Source organism: Pteropus vampyrus, unplaced genomic scaffold (genome assembly GCF_000151845.1).
Source record: "Pteropus vampyrus isolate Shadow unplaced genomic scaffold, Pvam_2.0 Scaffold351, whole genome shotgun sequence".
In the NCBI taxonomy this organism is placed as follows: domain Eukaryota; kingdom Metazoa; phylum Chordata; class Mammalia; order Chiroptera; family Pteropodidae; genus Pteropus; species Pteropus vampyrus.
Window position 1 is genome coordinate 142926 of NW_011889132.1, and position 23614 is coordinate 166539.

A 23614-nucleotide genomic window follows, 5' to 3' on the forward strand; every position below is an offset into this window, starting at 1 on the left:
AGATATTGAAGGACAAAAGTCATTAGATTAAATTATCTCTAAGATTCCTCAAAGCTCTGAAATTCTATGAGGGAGAAGAAAATATAAAGCCAGGGTTGTCTTTCTCCAAAGCTTGTGTTCGGAGGTATTACTTCTTTAAAAAAAAAAATATATATATATATATATATATATATTAATTAGTTTCAAGTATACAGTACATTGGTTAGACATATAATTCATAAAACGATCACCCCAAGTGCTCCTTCTCTCCCATGACCCTCCACTTAGCCAACTATTAATGTTAACTGCATTCCCTATGCCATGCTCTCCATCCCCATGACCATCTATCAGCTACTAATTTGTACTTCTTTAACCCTTCACCCCATTCTCCCAGCCCCCCAAACCACCCTCCTCTGTCCATCATCAAATTGTTGGCTCTATTTGTGAGTCTGTTTTTGATTAGTTTGTTCTTTTTAATTCCTTAGATTCCGCATATAAGTGAAATCATATAGCGTTTATCTTTCTCCGTCTGACTTAAATATCTTCTAAGTCCATCAAAGCAATATCTTTTTCCACTCCCTTCCTTTTTTGTCTGTGTGTGTCTGAAGACTTTAATCTGAAGTGAGTCTTTTGTATTTTTTCTTCTTAAAGAATCCCTCCATCTATGGCCATGCTACCCTGAACAAGCCCGATCCCGTTTGATCCCGGAAGCTAAGCAGGGTTGGGCCTGGTTAGTACTTGGATGGGAGACCACCTAGGAAGACCAAGTGCTGTAGGTGTATAAAATAAAAACATAAGGGGATTGTAAGCTGACAAGGTCCTTGCAATCTATGAGGTCAACCAAGTGTTGCTTCACCTAAAAAAAAACAAACAAACAAAAGTCCCACCAACATTTCCTGTAATACTGGCTTGGTGGTGACAAATTCTTTTAGTTTCTTTTTGTCTGGGAACTGGGAAGCTCTTTACCTGTTCTTCAACTCTAAATGATAGCTTTGCTGAATAAAGTATCCTTGATTGTAGATCCTGGATGGTCATCCTGTCGAATATTTTTTGCCAAACCCTTCCATTCTGCAATTTCTCCTGAAAAATCAGCTGCCAGTCTTATGGGTGTTCCCTTATAAGTAATTATCTATTTTTCTCTTGCTGCTTTTAATATTCTTTCTTTGTATTTAACCTTTGGCATTTTAATGATGATGTGTCTTGGTGTGGGCCTCTTTGGATCCCTGATTTTTGGAATTCTCTGACTTCCTGGGGTTTTATGTCCATTTTCTTCACCAGGTTAGGGAAGTTTTCCATCATTATTTCTTCAAACAGCTGTTCAACACCTTGATTTTCCTCAGCTATGCCTATCAGAAGTATATTTGGACCCTTAATGGTGCCCCATATGATCCTTAAATTATTTTTATAGTCTTGGCATCTTATCTCTTGCCATTCTGATTGCGTGTCCTTGGCTTTCCCGTCCTCTAGATAGGGCATTTGATCTTCTTCTTTATTCACTTTGTTCATTACTTTGTTTATTCCATTTAATATACTTCTCATCTCAGATAATGTGTTCTGCATTTCAGACTGATTCTCTTTTATAATTTCCATTTCCATTTTTATGTTTTTTTATCTCTTTGCTGAATTTATCTACACTTCCCAAAAGTTCATTGAGCATCTTTATAACCAGTGTTTTGAACTCTGCATCTGTTAGATTACTTGACTCCATTATTCCTGGATCTCTGTTCTGTTCTCTCATATGGTTTCTGTTTCTTTGTCTTCCCATTTTGGCTGCCTTTCTGTGTCTGTTTCTATGTACTAAGCTAAGCTCTTAAGTCTTCCGGTCTTACTAGTGTGGATTTATTCAGTGGCACAGTCCTAAGAGGGGTTTAGCTGCAGGCCAAACTTATCCCAAGCCTTTACGACTCCGGTGCCACCTGTTAAGATTCAGCAAGCAATTCACAGTTGCTGTGCTTATAGTTGCCTCAAAAGGCCACACCAGAAACTGAGGCCAGCTGCCTCCAATGTGATTCTAGGTGCTGCTCAGCGAGGAGCGACCTCTGTTATCCAGTATGATGATATCACAACTATGGCGGTCTTGTGTCAGTGCACTGGGAGTTGGGAGGGCTCAAGAGAGGAACAATGGAAACTGCTGGCACTTCTGTACCAAACAAGTCTCACCTTAGCCCTCACTCCAACAACGTCTCCCTGTAAGTCCCTGGTGCCTCCTGCATGCAGCCTAATTGGCACTGGTGCTCAGAGTGAGCAGGTCAGTCACCGCGAAAATCCGCTCACAGATGCGACCCCTTTAAAAGGCATCTGCCACTGATGCTGCCGCAGCCTCTGTTTCACTCAGCTGCTCAAGACTGGGCAGCCCTGCGTCCTAGCCCTTTCCTATCTTCTGCCATTGCAAGGTGATTTCTTGTATTTCTCCCTGGTCATATGGCTTGTTCTTCTAGACCCTAGGCAATTTGTCCTTGCTGCTGCTCCTTGTTTCCATCACAACTTTGATTTGGTTGCCACAGGGATGAACAGAGCCTCTATCATCTATGCCATTTTTTTCCTCCCTAGCGGTATTACTTGTGATGGGGCCTGGAGGGTAAGTATGTTTCTGGAGGAGAAGGAGGCAGGGCTAGAAAGAAGGTAAAGAGGGAATAAAAAGATCAGTGGTTGCCAAAGGTTTCAGGGAGAGGGTGGGAGGAATGAATAGGCGAAGCACAGGGGATCTATGGACAGTGAAACTGTTCTGTATGACACTGTAATGGTGAATACATGACATTATGCATTTGTCAAAACCGATAGAATGTACAACACAAAAACTAAACCTTAATGTAAACTATAGACTTTAGTTAATAATAATGTATCAATATTGGTTCATTAATTGTAATATGTGTATCACACTAATGCAAGATGTTAATAGGGGATACTGTTATGGGAGCATATGTGAACTCTGATTTCTTGCTTAATTTTTCGGTCCACCTAAAACGGCTCTAAAAAAAACTAATATTTTTTTTGAAAAGTAAGAACAATTTAAACGATCTGTAAAAGGAAACAGTTAAATTATGTAAAAGTATAAGATGGAATGTTATGCAATAATAAAAATAATATTTATGAAAATAATCATCCCTAGTCTAATTCTAGAGGAACACATTCAGGAAAGAGAGGGAAACGGCATCCAGAACTAAGTTTTTTTTTGTAAGGAAGGCCACTCACTTAAGAAAGGAAGTCTAAGCAAAGAGCTAATAAATTTGTTTTTACAAAGTCTAATGAGAGATGGACTTGTGCCAGATTAGTGGCAATAGATTAGAAGGAAATAAACAGATTCTAAATATTGTGGAAGTAGAATGGACCAGACTTGTGATAGATTGGATGTGGGTGTGCTGGGAGAGAAGAGTGTCAAGGATGATTCTGAAATTCTTCTTCATCTCATTTTATAAAAGAGAAGTTGGAAATCAAGAGTCGTGTTTCTAACAACTTAATCATGAGTTGCTTATGAGGCATTAATGTAGGGATCTCAAGTATACTTAACAAAATCTTACAAAAGCAGCCTGGACTAGAGTTAAATTCTATAGCCCTATGTATATAGATGGCATTGAAAAACCATGAGAATGGATGAGAATAGCTATAGAGAGGGTGGAACGAGGACAAGACATACAATAAAGTCATTGTTTTGCTAGGGAGGAGGAGCTAGTAAAGGACACTAGGAATGAGTGACAGAAAAGTAAGGGGAAGACCTTGAAACTAAGAGTATTCTAAAGAGAAAGAGAAGTCAGCTATGCCAAATGTTGCATGGTAGTTTGGTAAAAGAGGTTGTGTAGCGAACTAGAATTTGGCTTTTCAGAGTCATATATCAATTATACTTCTTTCTAGTCATGTTACCTTGAGAAAATAATTTATCCTCACTGTGTCTCAGATTCCACAAGTGTAAAATTAGATAAAATTATTACCTAGTTCATTGAGTTTTTGCAAGAATTAAATGCAACACCTAAATAGCATGGAACAGTACCAATTAACAGTAGGCACTCAATGAACGTTAAAAAGTTTTTTTTTTTGATTTGGCAATTTAGAGGTTGTTAGTCATATAGTAAGGACAGGGTTAGCAAAACAGTGAAGGCAGAAAATGGGTTGGAGTGAGTTAAAGGGTAAATGCTCTGTTGTAATTATTGTTCTCATAGCTCTTGGACAAATACAGCTCTTGGAGAAAAGATATTCATTGCAACCAGAAATCACTATTCCACTGGATATGTCTATATATGTAATGACAATCTGGCCCCCACACTTACCACCGCATTGACCATTGTGCTTAGTTTTTCACTGGTCTTTTCAACTCTAATTTTAGAGGATTCCTCCTTATGTTGAATGAGAATTTGCCTTCTAAGACCTTCAATTCAATAACCTTCTGTCATTTGGGGTCAAAGTACTACGTAACCCTAAGATATAATGAACATTTTGTTTCTTAAACATCTGCCTTTCAGTCCTTTATTTATATAAACTGTAGGCCTCTTTCAATTCATCTATATTCAAGGTTCTCAAAAATGCCCATCAGAATCACTTTAAAAAAAGATTTTAAAAATAGATCCTTAATCTCCCTATCAATCCAGAAACTCCAATAGGTAGGGTCCAGGAATCTGAAACTTAAATGTTTCTTTGGCAAATCTGACTACAGGAAAGTAATGAAACTGATCTATTGTCTACATGAAAAAAAAAAGGCTTCAGTGATCCATTTTTTCTTTTTCTTTTTTTTCTTTTTAACTCAGAGACTCCAAGGTTACCAAATGTCTCTTTTATTAGCATCATTACTTTAATATTTGGCATTTCTAAATTGCAAATGTATTACATTTTGCAGAAATACCAATTACTCCCAATCTATGACCATTTAACAGCTAATTGCAATATAGAAGGCTTTGGCACCCAGATGTCATACAGCTGTATGTACCCACTTGGCTACAAATCCTTTCAGTTATTGCATTTCCCTGCTAGATAGAAGCTGTGTCTTCTTGGCATAGGGGAGTGCACAGGTAGTGCCCATCATGCTTTAGCAATGTATGCAGTGTTCACAGTGAAATTAATTTTACTTCCCTACCATCACCAATTCAGTTCTTGCAGTGTTCTTTGAATCAGCTGTCCTCAGCTCTTTCTCACCAATGGCAAGGGGTAGTGGAAGCTAGGCAGTTAGCTGAAAACCAGTCCAAGTTTATTTCACACTTTAAAATTGGCTTCATGCTTTTCTTTAGAAAAGAAGGGAATTGCTGTAGGCTGCCTAGTTCTATTCTTGCTGCTCGGAATATTTTCTCCATGGGTATTCTGACAGTTTAGGCATGATCCCCAGCATCACAAAATAAGACTGGAAACAAGAGAACCAACCCATTTCTCCTCATATTGTGATTAAATTTTACTTTTATTTATGATTTATAACTAAACTACACCATCGCTGTCATTTACTTCCTCATTACTCCTTGCTAAGAACAGCTTTAAGGACTAAATTTTTCCTGTCTTTGCGCACACTCCTATCATCCAGAAATGTTCTTCCTCTTAGCTACTGTTGCTTTGGCTCCATTATTTGCTTGTAAGTTGCACCTTCATATATTCTTTTCAATAGAGCTCAGCATCTGGAAATCAACCTGTTCAGTGTCCTCTTGCTGAAACAATATTCACACCTGCAACATCATACACAGCTCTAGAAAACATCTCAAGACGATCCGGGCCCCCTCAAGCATCATCTACAAGAAGGTAGCTTCTTCACTGGAACAATTAAAACTAGCATACCATATCAGGTAAAGCACTTCTTAATACTGTGAGAATTAGTGGTCTGCTTATAGATCTTAGCCTCTGAGAAAAGTGAACCCCCAAATCACTGCTCTTGAAATGATTTGTTTTCATCTTTGTTTTGACACAGTTAATTTTCCAAGTGCTTGTCTTCACTCAAATACTAACTCCAACTGCTTCAGTTTTAATTTGTACTTTCTCTGGGATTTGTAGAAATTTCTAATGCCTCCTTTAAGTTGCTTCAGATTGAATTTGATTTTAAAGTATGTTTTTGCTCCAAAATCTTCATTCTCAGGCTCAAGATTCTGTACTGTCCTAGCAAACTCTTTCACAGCTGAAACTATTCAGATCCCAAAAGCAATTGGCACCATCTTTGACACATGGTAGGTGCTCAATAAATATTCATTCATTTATTCATCATTCATTTAACAAATATTTATTGAGTTCTAGCTATGGCTAGGCATTGTTTTAGGGTTTAGGATTTCAACAGTGAATAAAACAAAGTCCCTGCTCTTACAGAGCTTACACTGTAGTAGGAGAAACAGACAATATACAAAGCAGTAGATGTATGTATCAAATGTTTTTAAGAGTTATTGAGAAAAATAAAGCAGGATAAGGGAGATAGTGAATGCTGGAGCCCAAGATTGGCTGTTTTAGACAGTCTGGTCTAGGAAATCTCTGATGAGGTGACATTTAAACAGAAACTTGAAGGAAGGTAGAGGGGTGAGGTTTACAAATTCATGAGGATGGGTGGATGAATGGACATTGAATACTGAATAAATTAAGGAAGACAAACTGTTGGGGACAGGTCCTCAGGTGATCATAAAGTTTGTATCCTGAATAATCTCTTCTCCTTGAGTGTTGGAAGACCCTATAACTTGCTTTTAACAAATAGAATATAAAACACTTGAGGAGATGCTATGCCTATGATTATGTTATTATATCTAGATAGATAGATAGATAGATAGATAGATAGATAGATAGATAGACAGATAGATAGATAGACAGATAGATTGATAGATGACAGACAGATAGAGATAGAGATATTTGTCTTGCTAGCATGTACTAGAGAGATTTTTCTACTAGCCTTTTGGGATTTGAATTGCCTGTGGAGAGAGTCACGTGGCAGGGAACTGAAGGTGGCCTCTAGGAGCTGAGGGCCACAGTCCTACAGCCACAAGAAATTGAATTTTGCCAACAACCATGTGAGCTAGGATGGCTAACATCATGATTGTAGCCTTGAGAGACCCTGAACAAAAGATCCAGTTAAGTTGTGCTTAGATTCCTGAACCATGGAATCTGCAAGATAATAGTGTGCGTTGTTTTAAGCTACTTACTAAGTTTATAGTATTTTTTATGCAGCAAAAGAAAATTAACACAAGTAATAAACTGAGCTAAGTAATCAGTCATCATACTCATCCTCTACCCCAAACTTAAGAGTAATTAATGTGTCGTATAGTTAATTTTCCATCTCCCCTTCCCCCTGCTCACTCCCTGCCACACACCTAGGCTTGCCTAACCTTCATGTACACACTCAATTTCAGCTCAGTAGCTAGGACCACATTTTACTTTGTGCAGCATTCTAATCTTTTGCTATCACATATCCGAGTAGTTTGAAAGAATAATATATTATTAGCTCTCATGGTTCTGGGCACAGCTGGGCAATTTTCATATGACTGAAGCCATACAAATGGTGGCTGAGACTGGAGTTATCTAAAGGCTCAACTGGGCTGGATATCCAAGACAACCCACTCTAAGTTCTGGCAGTTGATTCTGGCTGTCAGCAGAGAATTAGCTGGAGCTGTCAATTGGAGCGCCTGCATGTGACTTTTCCCATGTGCCTTAGGTTTCTCATAGCATGGTGAATGTGTTTTGAGTTGGAGCATCCCAAGAGCATGCATTCCAAGAGGCTATAAGTGGATACTTCCAGGCCAGTTAAAGGTTAAATTTGTAACTGAGATAGCATCACTTCTGCCACATTCTATAGCAGTTTCAGGGAGTGATAAATAGACTATTCTTTATGGAAGAGTAGCAAAGACACATTGCAGAATACCATGTGCAATAAGAAATAATGTTGCAACCATCTTTGGAAAATACTCTTGGTCATTGTAATGATTGAGGAGAAATCAAGCTCAATTCAATGCTTATCATTGAATCAGAATTGAAATTAGAAAGTCCTGAGTTCAATTCATGCTCTGTCCCTTATTAGCAATATGATTTTGATAATTTAACTCCCTGGGGCTTAGTCCCTTTATCTGTTAAATCAGATAATAATATCTACTTCACTAGTAATTGCAGTGATTAAAGAAAAAAGATATTAAAAAGTTCTTAGAACTTGGTAATACATCTATAAATGATAATAATAATTATTATGAAAATTATTATTAGTTCTGTTATTTTAGTTTTGGCTTTATTTCTGATTCACATAAGAGAAACTCTTCTTTATTTTCAGGGTATCTTGCACCCTAGAGTAGTAAATAAATTATGTTATGAGTCTCTGAACCAGGAACTTTCCTTATACCGTAACCACCTAGGCATGACTTTCTGCCTTGGTTATGCCTGTCCTATCTTCCCAAAGATTATAATCTCAGTCTGAACCCCAGTCAAAGGGTTTGAGCCCTATTTTCTACTAGTAGACTTTCTGGATGGGCATCACCTACTTACTTTTGTAGATTTCTGCATGTGGCTTATTCTGTAATTCTCTCTACAGTGTTTACTTTGTCCATCAAGTTTAGACTCTCTAAATTTGCAGTAGACCTTCTGAGTTCCACTGCCTAACTTCAAGTGTGGGCTTGGTCGTACAGTTTATACCAACCTACTCTTGTAAATCAATCTAGTTTTAGATATTGAGTTCTCTCCCTTTTTCTCATTTTGCTGGAAGTGGTATGATCGTTTCGGTGGTCAGGTATGAAAATGTGACTTTCAGGGTTCTAATTCTTCACACATGGATGCTCTTTAGCTTCTTCTTCAGTTCCCCTAAGCTCATTGTCTTTCATGACAATCAATTCCTTCCTGCTTGTTCATTGGCTCACTCACTCTCTCCTTTAGTCCCTTCTTATTGGCTCCCACCATGACCCATTACTACACATCTTCTGCAGGAGCTCTAAGAATTCATCTGTTCTTTCCCATCCTCCAAACCTAGAAAGACCAGTCAGTTAGGTTGGTCCAGAATGTCTAAACCCCCACTTGCATCTAAAAGCATCACTGTATCTCCTCTCACAGTCATATGTGAGGGTTGCTGGGCTTTAATTTCTTCTTGATGAGATGAGCATAGAATACGAATCCATCCTCATTTAGTGGCAGTTTAGTTCTGGGAAGATAGATATAGCCCTTGATCCACAATGATTTTCTGAGAGAAGTGCTTTTCAGTTTAGCATCTACAGGAAAAGACAATCCTCTAGCAAGTGTGGCAGGTTGATTTATTGCAAATTCTATGTGACTGGGTGACCTACAGAGAAATAGCATTGTGCTCTTGCTGCTGAAGATTTACTGAGAAAGAATTAAAAGTGCTTTTTACCTCACTAGGAGGTCAGTCAGGCTTTTACTTCCCTAAGACCTGGGGTTCCCTTTCCTCTACTAGAGACTAATCAGCTTTTGGGTTCCAGGGTTTTGAAGATGTTTTCATATGGGTGGCAACAGAAGTCTCCCTTAAAACAGACTTTTGTGTTGAGAAGGCTTAGAGGCCCATGGATACAATTAAGCATTATTGTTTAAAAAGTGGTCAGAACAAACCTTTGTGCTTAAAATTTCTTAAAAACTATATGAGACATAACTCCATGATTGGGACATAAGGAAAATAGTGGAGTGTTTTGAGTACTGAAGGGTAGGGATGAATGTGAATGGAGCGCCTTCTGGAGCAGGTGATGTAAGGAGCATAACTCTGCAGCTCAGGGAGCCTGCGAGATGGGCTGATTTCCAAGCTTAGTCAGGAGAGAATTCTGAAAGAAGTGTTCTCATTGGGATGATCTTGCTCACCTGGGAAGGAAGCTGGGCCAGGGTTTCCAAGCCCAGAGAAAAATGGGCATATAAATGGGAATGGCTTTCTGCAGCTGCAAGTCCTAGAAACACATAAAAGTGCAACAGTCATGGACTAAGAACCCATGGCCTATCAGGATGAGAATTATAAAGATGGGAAACTTTCTTCTTGGGGCTATTTGTGTCCCTCAGGGTTGTGATACAGTGCCAGATGTTGTCTATCCTGATTCTGTGTAATTTCTACCCTTTTATATTGGCCCAGAAACAGAAAATTCTAGAAAAAGATTTTCAGGATCCCCTTCCCAGCAAGATCTCCAGCTTATGCAATGCCTTGGGAAGGGACTTGTATGAGATTTGGAAAATTTAATGCAAGGAAAAGCCATTATTTCTCCTCCTGGAATTGCAGGTAAGGGCTGGGCTGAAACAGGCAGGGCTTTGACAACTTCTGAGCATCCTGCAGGAATCTCTCACTTGGCTTTTGCAGACATCTGAGGTGATCAGTGACAATCCTCTCTGATTCTTGCATTTTCTGTTTCCCTGATGTCAGCAACACTGCAAAGGTTGTAGAAGCCTTTGTTTCTCTGTATTAAATCCCTTCCAGCTAGAAATATCTACAATAATTTCCACTTTCCTGACTGAACTATGACTTTGCAAAGTAGGTAAATGGATGCCTCTCCAAATGAGTGATATTAACCTTACCAGTAAGGATTGGAGCTGATTTTAGCCAACTTGAGTAAAATAATTAAGTGTAACATTATTCATACCTCATGCTGTGGAGCACTTCATACTTGTTGCATAGTCAAAGTAATATTTGTAGGAAATGTATGATGGCAACTATTTGAAAGATGTGATAATCAACCACTGAAGCTTCTAATATTAAAAATATTTTTAAATGGCTTCCTATTACACAATAAATGCCAAAAACTAATTTTGTTGTGTCTTAAGTGGAAATTCAGAGCTGTCAAAAGCCAATGAATAGCATAAACAATGACAAAATAAAATTGAGTATACAGTCATCTTAGTTGCAATCATCTTGTGATTTAAAAAGAAAATTTAAATGTAGGGAATACTTAGAGATGTAATTGGTCTTTGTAGTGACCAATCTTCAGATTGTTTATTTTTTGATATGTATCATTTTTTTCCCTTTTTCAACTGAAATAGAATCCAGCCTAGCTTTCAAGAACTCGAAGTGGATACTGACTTCAGAAACAATTGTTCCATTGTGTTTAAAATGTGTTCCCTCTGATAGTCCATTTTAATCTTGCTTAGTAGATTTTGCCATGGCAAGGGCCAATTGGGAAGTATGGAGAAGTGGAGTCAAGCAGCTTTTTTCACCATGTGAAACATGCAAAATTCTCTGAGTGTCTTGACTTGTAAAAGAAGCAATATTTTCGTAAAGTTATTGAAGAAATTTGCATTAAAATTATGAATAAAATAAAAATCTTTAATGACTTAATACTTAGTAGAGTATATCCTGGTAATGTTATTTTTGTTGGGCAGAAAAGTACCACTAAAACATGTGTAAGTGAGAAAACTGGCACAGCCACCTAGAATTCTTCCAATTCTCCTACAAGAAAGACAAATGTTTTCTGGTATTCTCCAGGCACCTGTGAGCTTTCAATCTGTTGAATATAATCTAGCTGAAGTACATGACTTGCACTGTGACTGCAGCTGCCCAGAGAGATTTTCCCAAGGGAAGCATGTCATCCCCACTGGAGGAAGTATCTGTCATGGTAGACTGGACATTCTGTATACCCTTTGTGAACTGGAGAATCAAGAAAAAAATGATTTTTCAAATTACTCTTTTAGCCAGTAAAATACAACAATTTGACCTAAAATGTTACCCAAATATTTATTATCTTTTATCTAAGTCCTGAGTATATAATACTGTACTGAATTAAATTCAATAAATATTTCTAGAAATAAATACATGAATGAATGAGAATATCATCACATTGATGAATATGTTGAGCTATTTTGGAAATATGTAGGAGCATTTTAAAGTTTAGAAATTGAAAGAATTATAGATGTTATATTGAAAAGAACTCCGATGCCAAATTCAAGTTTAATAGGAAACAGTGCTGTGCTTAATTAGTCATGTCTGCATAGGTACAGGAGGTGACATACCAGCATACATGTCATATATTAGCATTTCCCAGTCCTATGGGAGGAAAAGAACAGGATCTTTGAAACTGGCAGGTTTATCTAGGGCACATTTGCTTTCTTTCAGGATGTTTCCATTAGTTTAGCTTGGTTCAAGCTGAGTGGGTGGGGCTCTCAACACTCTACTCTCAATTTAAGCAGAAAAACCTGCCTTTTCTTTTCTAAATAATGAGCCCTACCAAAAATTTCATTTGGAAATTTAAAGAGAGAATTCCATTGCTTTACAATTAAAATAGTAAAAAGATTTTTTTACTATAAAGATTTTTTTTTACTTGAAGATCATAAGTCTCTTCCAGCTCTATATCAATACATATGGCATTCTATCTGTGAACCTGAGGAGAAATGCCCTGCTTTTTCCATCTGACCCATTCAATATGAGAACTAATTTTGGAATTTAGGTGTATTACAGCAGGTAAAGTGCTGCTGATTCTCTTTATGAGCAGGATCAAGTCTGAGAGGAAAGAGAAAAGAATTGAAGGCGCAGTTGGTGTATGAGACCATGAAGAATGAGGCAGCTGCTGCAGAAGCTGTGTGAGATAATTGAGTGAAACTGCTGAATTGTGCTACAACCTATTTTTCCTTTTTTTTTTTTTTTCAGGTGCTGATATCTGACTATTGAATTTCGGGAGTGTAAATAAAAGAAATTTTATACTAATGTGATTTAATACAATGGTTTGATATACAATTATAAAAAAAAAGCTGAGGTGACTGCTCTATTCATTTATAAACAAAAAGCTTCTCAGCATAGTGCCTAACATACAGTTGGCAATAAATATTTTGAAGTGACTGAGAGAATAAAGGATGACCACATTGTCATCCAGCACATCTGAGTAGAGTAGAAATTACATTTATTCTCTCAGCTATTTCCCTTGAAATTGTCCTTCAGTTTGGGAGCTATATACACATTAGAAAGGTAAAAAGAGATTAGATGAGATTAGAAATAGAAAACATAGTTTGATATTCCAAGTGGTAAATATGAGTGGGCCCATGTCTTTACTCCTACCTTTCTTTTGATTCTGATTTCTGAGTTTGAACAAATGGGGTATTATCAGAGGCTTGGGAAAGCCCTGTGTGTGTCTGTTTATCATCTTGTTCTTTTGTCATTGACCAAAGAACATGCTCAGGAAGATAAAATACAGTGGTGTAGAGCTGTCTCTCTGGTCATTCTAGCCAACGCCATCCTAATTCAACCAACAGTCAGCCACATCCTAAATGTGTGATTGAGCTCAGCCCAGAGAAACAGAGCTGCCTTGCTGATCACCCCAGATGTATGACCAATAAACGCTTGTTTTTGCATGCTACTCAGATATTGTGGTTATTTGTTACACAGTACTGGTGTGGCAATAGCTTACTAATACATTCCAGCTTCAAGATTAGTACCTGTGATATCTTAGGCTATTCCTTTACCTTTGTGAGCCTCAGTTTATTCAGCTATAAAATAGAAATAATATCTTTCCTTCTTGCTTTATGAAGTTATTGTTATTTAGATCAAATATTTGTGAAAGTTCTTTTCTAAAAGGTAAAACGTGCTTTAAATGTAGTTTATTCTCACTTGTTTTATAACATAGCAGGAGCCATGTTGTCCTATCTCCCTTTTTAGCCAGAGGTGATCTGAAGCTTCTCTTAATTCCTCATGCACATGCAGGACATTTCCCTTTCTCTTCTCTGACAGGTGGCAAATTGTGTGTAAGTATACTCTTCAGCAGAAGCAAACCACAGCTGTGGAGTTTTCCCATCTTCTGAGAGTCGATGATGTTTTACCATATGTTGGAATTGTTGCCAATGTTATGCTTTGAATAATGACTGGTTTGTTAGGCATCGGTATTGTTGCAGTAATTCCACCTGGATTTATTTTGACCAGAAGTTTCCAAACTTTTTTTGTAAAGCATCCTTTTAATATTTTTAGGTGTCAAAGAGTCACCAATGCTAATCAGAGCTTCTGATGCACATAATATTCCATCCCTAAGTTAATAAGATTTCAGCATAAAACAAAGAATACTAGCATTTCAAGCACTCTCCTGGATAGAGGTACCATCTTAATTAGCTTTTAAACCAATGAGATATATTAAAATAATTTTTAAAAATGTCTGAATCTCCATTACTACCTCCACATAACTCCTTGGAGATTCAGAGTTTGGGATCCAGAGGTGTAGATGCAATTTATTAACTGTCCCCTTTGGGGATTACACAGGACCGTTCTTATATACTAGAAGAGCAAAATAGAATCACTGAATTTTAGACCTAGATGGAATTTTAGAGATAGCTCACTATGTACATAAAGAGACTGAGGTCCTAAATTGTTGAATGACATTGGAAAGTTTACATAATTAGTGAGAGAACCAGTCATAATTATAACTCTAGCCCTGTCTTTCTTTGTACTGTTTAATGCCACTTTCAGAGGCACTTGAGGTGAGTCTTAGAGCTCTTTCTAAAGTCTCCATTAGCTGTCATCTAAAATTCTGCCACTTTAGAAATTCATTTGCTAAATTTGAATCTCTAATTCCCAAAAAAGGTTTAAAAAAAAGAAAAAAAAAAGCTGCTTTAGGCCCTGTCCAAAGGTTATTTTGCCCTGTTTTAATATTTCAAATATTTGAGGCATAAAATGTGCAAGGCAGTTCCTCTGGCGTGGCAGCTCAGGCTCCATTTCAAAGTGGCTCCGTTTATATTATTGTTCACACCCACTCCCCCCTGCCACAGTTTTTCTTATTAACAGCCTGCATTAGTGTGGTACATTTGTTATAACTGATGAACAAATATCAGTGATTTAGTTTTTGTATTTTATTTTATTATTAGTTTCAAGTACATAGTACATTGGTTAGATGTTTATATAGTTTATGAAATGATCCTCTGATTGCTCTTTCTCTCCTCTGGCTCTCCGCCTCGCCATTACATTAATGCTGACTACATTCCTTTGCTGTGCTCCCCATCTCTGTGCCCTTCTATTAACTATGTTCTTTTTCTGATAAAGATATCTTCATTGTCTCTACCTTAAATCTTATGTGTAAGCTTTTAATAGTTGTTCTCTCATGCCTCATATATGTAATCTGTTGAGAAATTCTTCTTTAGCCATACTCTGGACCACATGATTATCTCCTCATAGCTAACTAATGAAAAATCCTTGCCTAATTTTCCTATTTCTAATCTCTCCCTCCTGCACCTTATCTAAAAATGCTCCTTTTATGTTTTCTTATGAAAGTATTACAGTAGCATTTAAAAAACCCCACCAATGCTCAAATTGAGACTTTACCTGTCTCTGTGTCTGAGCAGAAGTAATGAAGACTAGGTATTTCCTGACCCTACTCTCTTTGTTTTCTTATTTGTCACTGATTCAAAATAGCAACTCATTGCTCCAATTAGTCTATTAGGGTTAGCAAACTATGACTCACAGATCAAATCCAATCTGCCAACTGTTTTTGTATGGTCTACATAGTGGTTTTTACATTGCTAAGTGATTGGAACAATATCAAGAAAGAAGAATATTTTGTGACATGTAAAAATTATAGGAAATTTAAATTTCAGCATTCATAAAATAAGTTTTATGGTAACACAGTCATACTCATTTGTTTACCTATTGTCTAAGGCTGCTTTTATGCTTCAATGGCCGAGATGAGTAGCTACAGCAGAGATCACATGGCCCCCAAAGTCTAAAATATTTACTATTTGCCCTTGACATAAGAGTCTGCCAACCCCTTGCATATGAGTCATTCTCTGAAAATGTACCTTTGTGGCTGTGTTCATGCCATTTATCCTTGTTAAAGAAAAGTATCCAAAACTTAGAAGTAAGACAAAGGAATGACTGCATATCATTTTTTGTGTGTGTGTGTGTCACAGTGAGTGAAGTGTGAATCATTGCTTGACAGGCTTACCCAAGGATTATTTCAGGATTTACCTGTGTTTGATTTCCTGTTTACTGATCATGGCCCGGGCTCTGAAGTTACATGTTAACTTATAAATTTTGATTTAGGAGTGAAGACTACTTTAAAGGATTAGTTTTATTACCCTGTAGGATATTAATTTTTCATCTATCAGCAAATTCATGTCAGCATTCCTTTGACCTACTGAGATATAAATCTCTATTTTTTTTTAAGTCTCCTTTGAACCATTTTTACCATCTTACTGGTTCTCTCATTAATGGGTTAAATTTTTGACAACATGCTCACTCTATATTTGTACTAGTATCATGTTTGTAGCATTTAAAAAATTATGCTTTGATCTACTGCTTGTAATTCCTTGTGCATATCTCAAACCTTGGCCTCAAAGTCCAGTGTCAAATAGCACTTAATGTTGCCTTTGTTGATTGCACTAATTTAAACTGATCATTTTAAAAGCATTTATCTTGTTAATAGACATATAATTTCTCTCATGATTCTAAGGTCCTTAAGGTCAGTGAGTACATCTTTTTTTATAAGACTGAATTCTCAAAAAGCCTTGATCATTGTAAAAATTCCATAAATGTTTGTGGAATGAGTGAACTTAAAATGCATTTTTTAAAAGATTGTTGTAAAAAAAAAAAGATTGTCATTATATTAGAAGGGAAAGAATAGAGAAAATAGTGCAGGGCAAAAATACAGCACATTTTGTGTTTATTTGGCATAAGTTATGTAGAAAATTAGATAAAGAAGTGTCCCTAGGTTGCAGTGAATCAAGACAATGATAAATTGCCTGCATTTAGAGTATCTAGATTTCTCTTTAACCATTAGCAAGAATCTTGTAAATATAATTACCAGCCTCTTGTATACCAAACATTGATGGAGCCGATTCCCAATCTGCATACAGCACTGAGGAAAGAATTTGCTCTGTGCTCATTTTACCTTTATTTAGAAGTCAATCACTGCAAAATGATTTTACAGTGATTAACTTCTAAATAAAGGAGAATCAAGGCCCAGTCAAATCCATAGCTTAAATATACTTTCTGCTTAGTAGTTCAGGTATAGATCGCAGATTTTCTAATGTTGACTTGAATAGCTAATATATCCTAAATTGTGTCTTAAAAAATTTTAACTTCACATATGATTTCAGAAAAATCTTAGGGCATCAATAAACATACAGAGAAGAAATATTACACATAATCATACCTCTAGAACTGTTCTCAGTTGATCTCTGTTGACAAGCCTTTGAAGTGAGCATTATCATTCTTATTTTGTGGATGAAATTGAGAATCCTAGAAGCTCTAGATTTCATTTGGCTTGTTTTCTAATGAATTCAAGATTATGGTGCTAGAATGATGACATTTGAGAAACTATTTGAGCCAAATCCCAGCACAGACAAGATATGCAATTTTAGCAAAGTTTGCTATCAGAACCTCCATCTATTAACCTGCAGTCAACCACTTTGTGGTATGAATCTTTTCAAAGTGATCCTCAATGATCTCCCATTTCCTGAGATTAATCCCCTCCTTTTGGGTGTCGGCTGGACATAGTGACCTGCTTCTAATGAATATAATACAGCAAAGGTGATGGAATGTTACTTCTATAGGTTACAGAGGACTGTGACTTCCTACTTTCTGGTAATTTATGTTTCTCTCTTTCTCTTGTCTTCCCAGCTACCTCCCTTTAATAAAGCCACCTGCCATGTGGGAAAGGTCCACACAGAAAGAAACTGAGGGAAACGTTTGTTCAACAGCTAGTGAAGAACTGAGGCACTCAAAACAATCTGGTAAGAAACTGAATCCTGCCAGCAACCATGTGATTGAAATTGGAAGTAGATTCTTCCTCAACCGAGTCTTCAGATGAGACCACAGACCCAGCAAACACCTTCACTGTAATTTTGTGATAGACTCCAAAACATTGGTCCCAGCTAGTCTCTTCCCAAATTGCACATAAAATGAGAGATAATAAATGAATGTTGCTTGAAGCCTTCAAATCTTGGGGGTAATTTTAATGCTGTGATAGATAGCATCCTTCTCATGCACAAACTTGGTAGTATTCTATTACTTCAAGCAATATAGTTGGCATTCTGGTTTATTTCATTTTCCTAGTAAGCTAGTTCATAAAACAATCTGATAGATTTATTTAATTCAAGATGTTAATAACTGATAAAAGCCACCCTTATTTCACCCAAGATATTTGTATTTTAATTGAACATGGTCTTTTAGATTAAGCAATTGAATCTCCAGGGTTGGAATTTTAGGCATTACTAAGCCAAAAGGGCAGTGAACTTTTATTTTTCTGTTTGAGAGTCATATTGTACTGGAGTGATTAGGGCCTCAGTGTGATTGGTTTCTCCTAAATGAAAAAAGGCTAGTTTCTCTAATGCTGTAGCAAGTATCATGGGATTTCCTCTCATTCTCTATATTTGTGTTTACCTGGACTGGTTCCCCTAGAAATATTGAAGACTATAAACCGAATTTAGACTGAAGGTCGAGAGAGGGGAATTATGCATCAAAATTAGAAGAGCACTTACAGAAGGAACATGCATTCATTAGAAGTCCCTAGTGATGTGAAAACATAAATCTCAATGAAAAATCATCTTTGCTTGGCCAACCTAATTTTGGAACATTCTAGGAACTTCTGATTTCATGCCATACATACAGCTATGGACTTGAATTCAAGAAAATTTTATTTTTATGTCAGGAATTATTGCAATATTATATGATTGGTTTCAATGAACATTGCTACTTAAAGAAAAATTGGAAATTTCACATCCCCTATTCAGAGGCAGCCTGCATCCAATGATTGGACTAAATAGGAGTATAAATGACTGGTACCTGTGTCATAACCTGGGACAACTCTAAAGTACCATCTCAACTTCACAGTTCCCTGTGGGAGGTCTTTTATGGAACAGAAGCACAACCCAACTTCTTCTTCTGCCCAATCCTACTTTCTTCCCTTCCCTAATACAGATGTTAATTCTAAAACCTTTCCTTATTGAAATTCTTTCATGTTAATCTCCATCTCAGACTCTGCATCCTGTAAAACCCAAACCACCACATATATTCTCTAATAGAATAGAGCAGAAGGGATACATGTTACCTCGAGATCAGTGCCTTTAAAAATATTTGCCATTTGCCAGCTAGATGCAGAGGATGCTGAGGCTTTATGAGGTGGTGTAACCACGAATGAAAGGAGCCCTTGGCCAGTCAAAGGTCATGGGATTACCGGGGACATCAGCATTAGATTGTTAAAAGAGAGAGAGTATATTGGGTCTTGGGGGTTTGTTTGTTATATCATCTAGCCTGATCTTCATTACAAATACGGAAATTGGTTCCTTGAAATTGGGTGCTACTATCAACCTAAATATGTGTTATTGGCTTAGCAGGCAGTTGTAGGGTGGTGTATAAACTGATATCAGATGCTGGAAAGATGTAGCTCCACATAAGGCAGTGGCAAATGGTGAAAGTGTTGCCTGTGATTCCTCAGAAGGAAGATTAGTTTTCTACTGAGGCAGCGGCTCTAAGGGACGGGGTGGGAAAACAATGTTATTGTGTGTTTGGTTATAATTTGCTGTGTTTAGGAAATATCACATACACACACACACACACACACACGTTGAGTTCATGCAAGAAAAATCTCCATATCAAGGATTATATCTTGGCTGACCAGGAAGAGCAACACCAATAAAATTCTAGTAAGCTGGACCACTGGATATTTTTAAATTGTTGCAGTACCTAGCATTGCATAATCCACCTAGATACCTTTTATGCATCCTATCAATATATATAAATTTAATATTCACAAAATACTACATGGTATTATCTCTGTTTTACAGATGAAAAAACTGAGGCTCAAATAGATTAAAACTAACTTGACAAAGGTCCATAAAAATGTTGAGAAGCCAGGATTGAAAGTTATGTTTCCCTGATTATAAAGCTTATATAATTTTCTTTATGTCATGTTAGTTTTTATTAAAATGTAGGGAGAAAAAAAAGAAGAGGAAAGGGAGAAGGGAGAAGTATAACTAAGAGAAGGGAGAATGGAACTAGAAGAAAGATGAGTAGTTCTGTGTATGAGGATGCCACCTTAAAATGTATACTCCAAGTAGTGTGGTGTTCTAGAAACCCTGGAAAAGATTCAGTGGAATGTTCAATAGACTATAGACCATTAAACAGACTTTAAAATGAAGAGAAAGAAAGATACTAGGTAGATGAGAACTGATACCTTCTTTTCACTCTAAAGTAGCAGTCCCCAACCTTTTTGGCACAAAGGACCAGTGCTCCTATGAGAATCTAACGCCTGATGATCTGAGGTGGAGCTGATGTGGTGATGCTAGTGCTGGGGAGCAGCTGCAAATACAGATGAAGCTTTGCTCTCTTCCCCACTGTTCACCTCCTGCCATGCAGCCTGGTCCCTAACAGACCACAGAGCAGTACCTGGTCATAGCCCGGGGGTTGGGGTGCCCTGCCCACAGTACATAAGTGTACCCATTTCCTCATCTCCTCATGACCTCATTATAACACTTGGTGCATCATTTAATTAGTATCCATAGATTTATTTGCATTTGTTCATATTTTTGGAAAAATTATTTCAAAATTTTAGTAAATGTCACTATTTCTTGAATTGGATAGTTTCCTATGAATAAAATACAATGAGTAGATGACTCCAAGCTTCTACCTTCATCCTTCTATATTCATAATCCATATTTACTTTTAAAATCATCCACAGGATGAAATGACTGAGCCCACTTTCAAACAAAACTTTGTATTTGATCTGTATGAATACAGATTTGGGCCACTTTCCTTAATGGTGTCTCAATTTAACTGCAATTGTATTCCATTTGGAATCTCTCTGAGGCACAAGTGGCATTTTGCTAAGACTTCTGGCAGCACAGTCACTTATAGTTCAGTTGATAATACATAGTTCTTGATGGAGGAGTTCAGAGAGACTCTATTTAATTGTACTTTTCACAGCTTGCTGCTGTGTACAAAAGAGCCAAGTAGGGAAGGTTCATCTTCTCCTCTCTAAGGTGCTGATTTGCATATTTAAACATTCAGTGGATGCTCTCCCAGTTGCAGCTCTGTGGATAATGTTTAAGCACATATTTGCATTTGCGAAAAAGTTGTGAAAAGGAGGAAACTATATATTTGATCAAAGAAATGCTAATGAGAATTTAACACAGCTTCAACTTTTCCATTCTTGTTCAAAGTGTTAATATGACCTCTTGGTTAGAGAACTATATCTATGGTTTGTTCCCAGTTCTGAGGACTTCATTTAGAAAATAACTAAAGTCTATGCATTTCAGAATTTTTATTTATCTAGGGAGTGATCCCTGGGCACTTTGCTGATGTAGGTTTGGCATTAGTTCATTACTAGTAACACTAAACCTCAATATAAAGCCTCTCCTAGCTAGTTCCCTGTTCTCCTGTAAGCAGAGTGAGTTTTGATTAACATAAGAAAAGACCCTTATATCAAGGTGGAAAAAGAAGGAAGAGAGAGTTTTCTGTTTGTATGTTTTGTTATCTTTAAATTTGATGGTACTAATGAGCATTCAAAATTTGACACTTTTGCTTAGATAGTGAAGGTAGCTGTGGACTTCCTGCCTTTCCATGTGGCCAACCATGTAGTGGTTTCATGAGGTGGGACCATGTGCCTGGCTCTAAACAGAGGTTTCAGCCCTACACATTTTGTTTTTATCACTGACTCTATGGTAGTCAGTCTCCAAAGGTGGCCTCCAAGAACCATGCCTTCTGGAATTTATGCCTTTGTGTGATCCCCTCCCACAATCAATGACAATGAATCTGACTTGAGTCCCTTAAAGAATGTGGTGAAAGTAATGCTGACCCTTAAGAAGGCCTGGCTGCCCTCACTTTTGGGAAACTGGGGCTGCCATATAAGAAGTCCAATATCCAGAAGGAGAGACTACATGAAGAAACCTTGTAGAAGGGCCAAATGGAGAGCAGAGGCTCTGAAGTACATGAGAAAGGAGAAGGATACAGTCATTCTGGCATTCCCACGTATTCTCCAATATTAATGCAGCTAGAACAATTCTCATCTGTAATATAACCACAAGTGTGTGAGAGCTTCTAAATGAGAGCCGCAGAAGAACTGCCTAGTTGATTCCAGTCAATTCACATGAGAATTAATAAAATGGTTATTGTTTGAAGTCATTGGCCTTTGAGATGGTTTGTTAGACAGCACTTTGCCTAGGCCTCTTTGCCCATGTCTCCCCTTCCTAACTCTTTGCATATCATGGTGAGGTGAGACATGAGAAACTATTAAACTGGTTCTTGCCCAGTTTGTGAGCATTACACGTCCATCTTTGGCCTTCTGCTGACCTTCTTGCAAGAATCATATAGTTCCTGATTAGACCATGGTTCTGATATAACATATCCAGTCCATAAACTGAGTATATATTTTTAGGGTTTTGTTTTGTTTTTCTTATAGCTGATTTGGCAAAATACTTAGAGATTTGAGAATAAATGTTCTTCAGTGCAACTTATTAAAATCCTTCCTACATATTAGTGATAAATTATAATTTAAACATGTTTTGGACAAAAAAAAATGGAATAAAAAGTTACTATACATTTAACAAGAAGACAACTAGAATTTTGAAATCTAATTTCCAACCTGCTTTCAATAATACTAACTACCCTTTAATTATATCCTACTATATACTATACCTTCTATGTATTACTTCTAACCTATATTCACAATGACCTAGCCACAGTGGCCTTCCTTTTTTTCTCGAACACACCAAGCTCATTCCTGCCTCAGGGTCTTTGTATTTAGTCTGTCCTTTGAACTGAACATCTGTTAATGCCACATCTTTTCCTAGTTGTCCCAATCTCTTGATTCTACATTCAGGCATAATTTCATCTCTTCCATAGCCACTCTAATAAATTAACTTCCTCAGGTAGTCACTTCACATGTTATTGCATGGATCACTGTCTGAAACTTTCTCACTGATTCAGGGAATAGCCTATTGTGTCACTCTCTACCAGAGAGTAAAACACATGAGTCAAGGATATTGTCTGATCCTCCAGAATGACCCCAGCCTGAACAATGTCTGGCGTTAATGAATGGAGGAAGCAAGCAAGGAAGGAACTCTTATAACTTACCTTCAAAAAAGGTATTATTGTTTACTTTTATTCAGATGTGGAACTGAGGGGTAAAATTGGTCATATAATATGCTCAAGGGCTCTCAACTTAAAGTGAGTGACTTGTCTGTTCTTTGCCCTATCCTGTTGTCCCCTCCAGCACTTCTATATAGTTAGGTTAGCAGATAAACAACTCCGTCAAGCACAGTCTTAAACAGAGTCTAGAAAAAGCTAAAACAGATGAACTGAACACAGTAAACAGCTATTTTCCTCTGCCAGAATCTCAAAACAAGTCCTAGGAACATTTCTCTCATGTTTGTCCCCTATACATTTTAAGAGGCAAATAAGGTCTATAATGTTTAATTCAATTATTAATCAGCAGCTCAAATCAATAGCTCTTAATGGTGAGCTTATTTAACCCCAAATAACATGTGACCCAAAATGAGCTTATTTAACCCCAAATAACATGTGACCCAAAAGTTGAAAATTAATGTTATCTTCTGAGACTGAAAGTAAACAAAATGCTTAAGAAGATCAGCTTCCCAAAAAGGATATCTACAAAAGAATGGCTGTGAAGTTTTGTTAGCCCCCATATTCCAGGAACTGAGAACAAGGGATGGCTATATTGTCATATTTATAGCTGCACAATTTTTTTTTTTAATTTTTACTTTTCAATTAGAGTTGACATTCAATATCATTTTATGTTAGCTTCAGATGTATAGCATAGTGATTAGATATTTATATAATTTACAAAGTGATCCTCCTGATTAGTCCAGTATC

The 23614-nt window shown here is 37.1% G+C and overlaps 1 pseudogene; it reads left to right on the plus strand.

Moving 5' to 3' along the window:
- Positions 1-639: 639 nt before the first annotated feature.
- Positions 640-758, plus strand: LOC111731166 (annotated as a pseudogene).
- Positions 759-23614: the final 22856 nt, after the last annotated feature.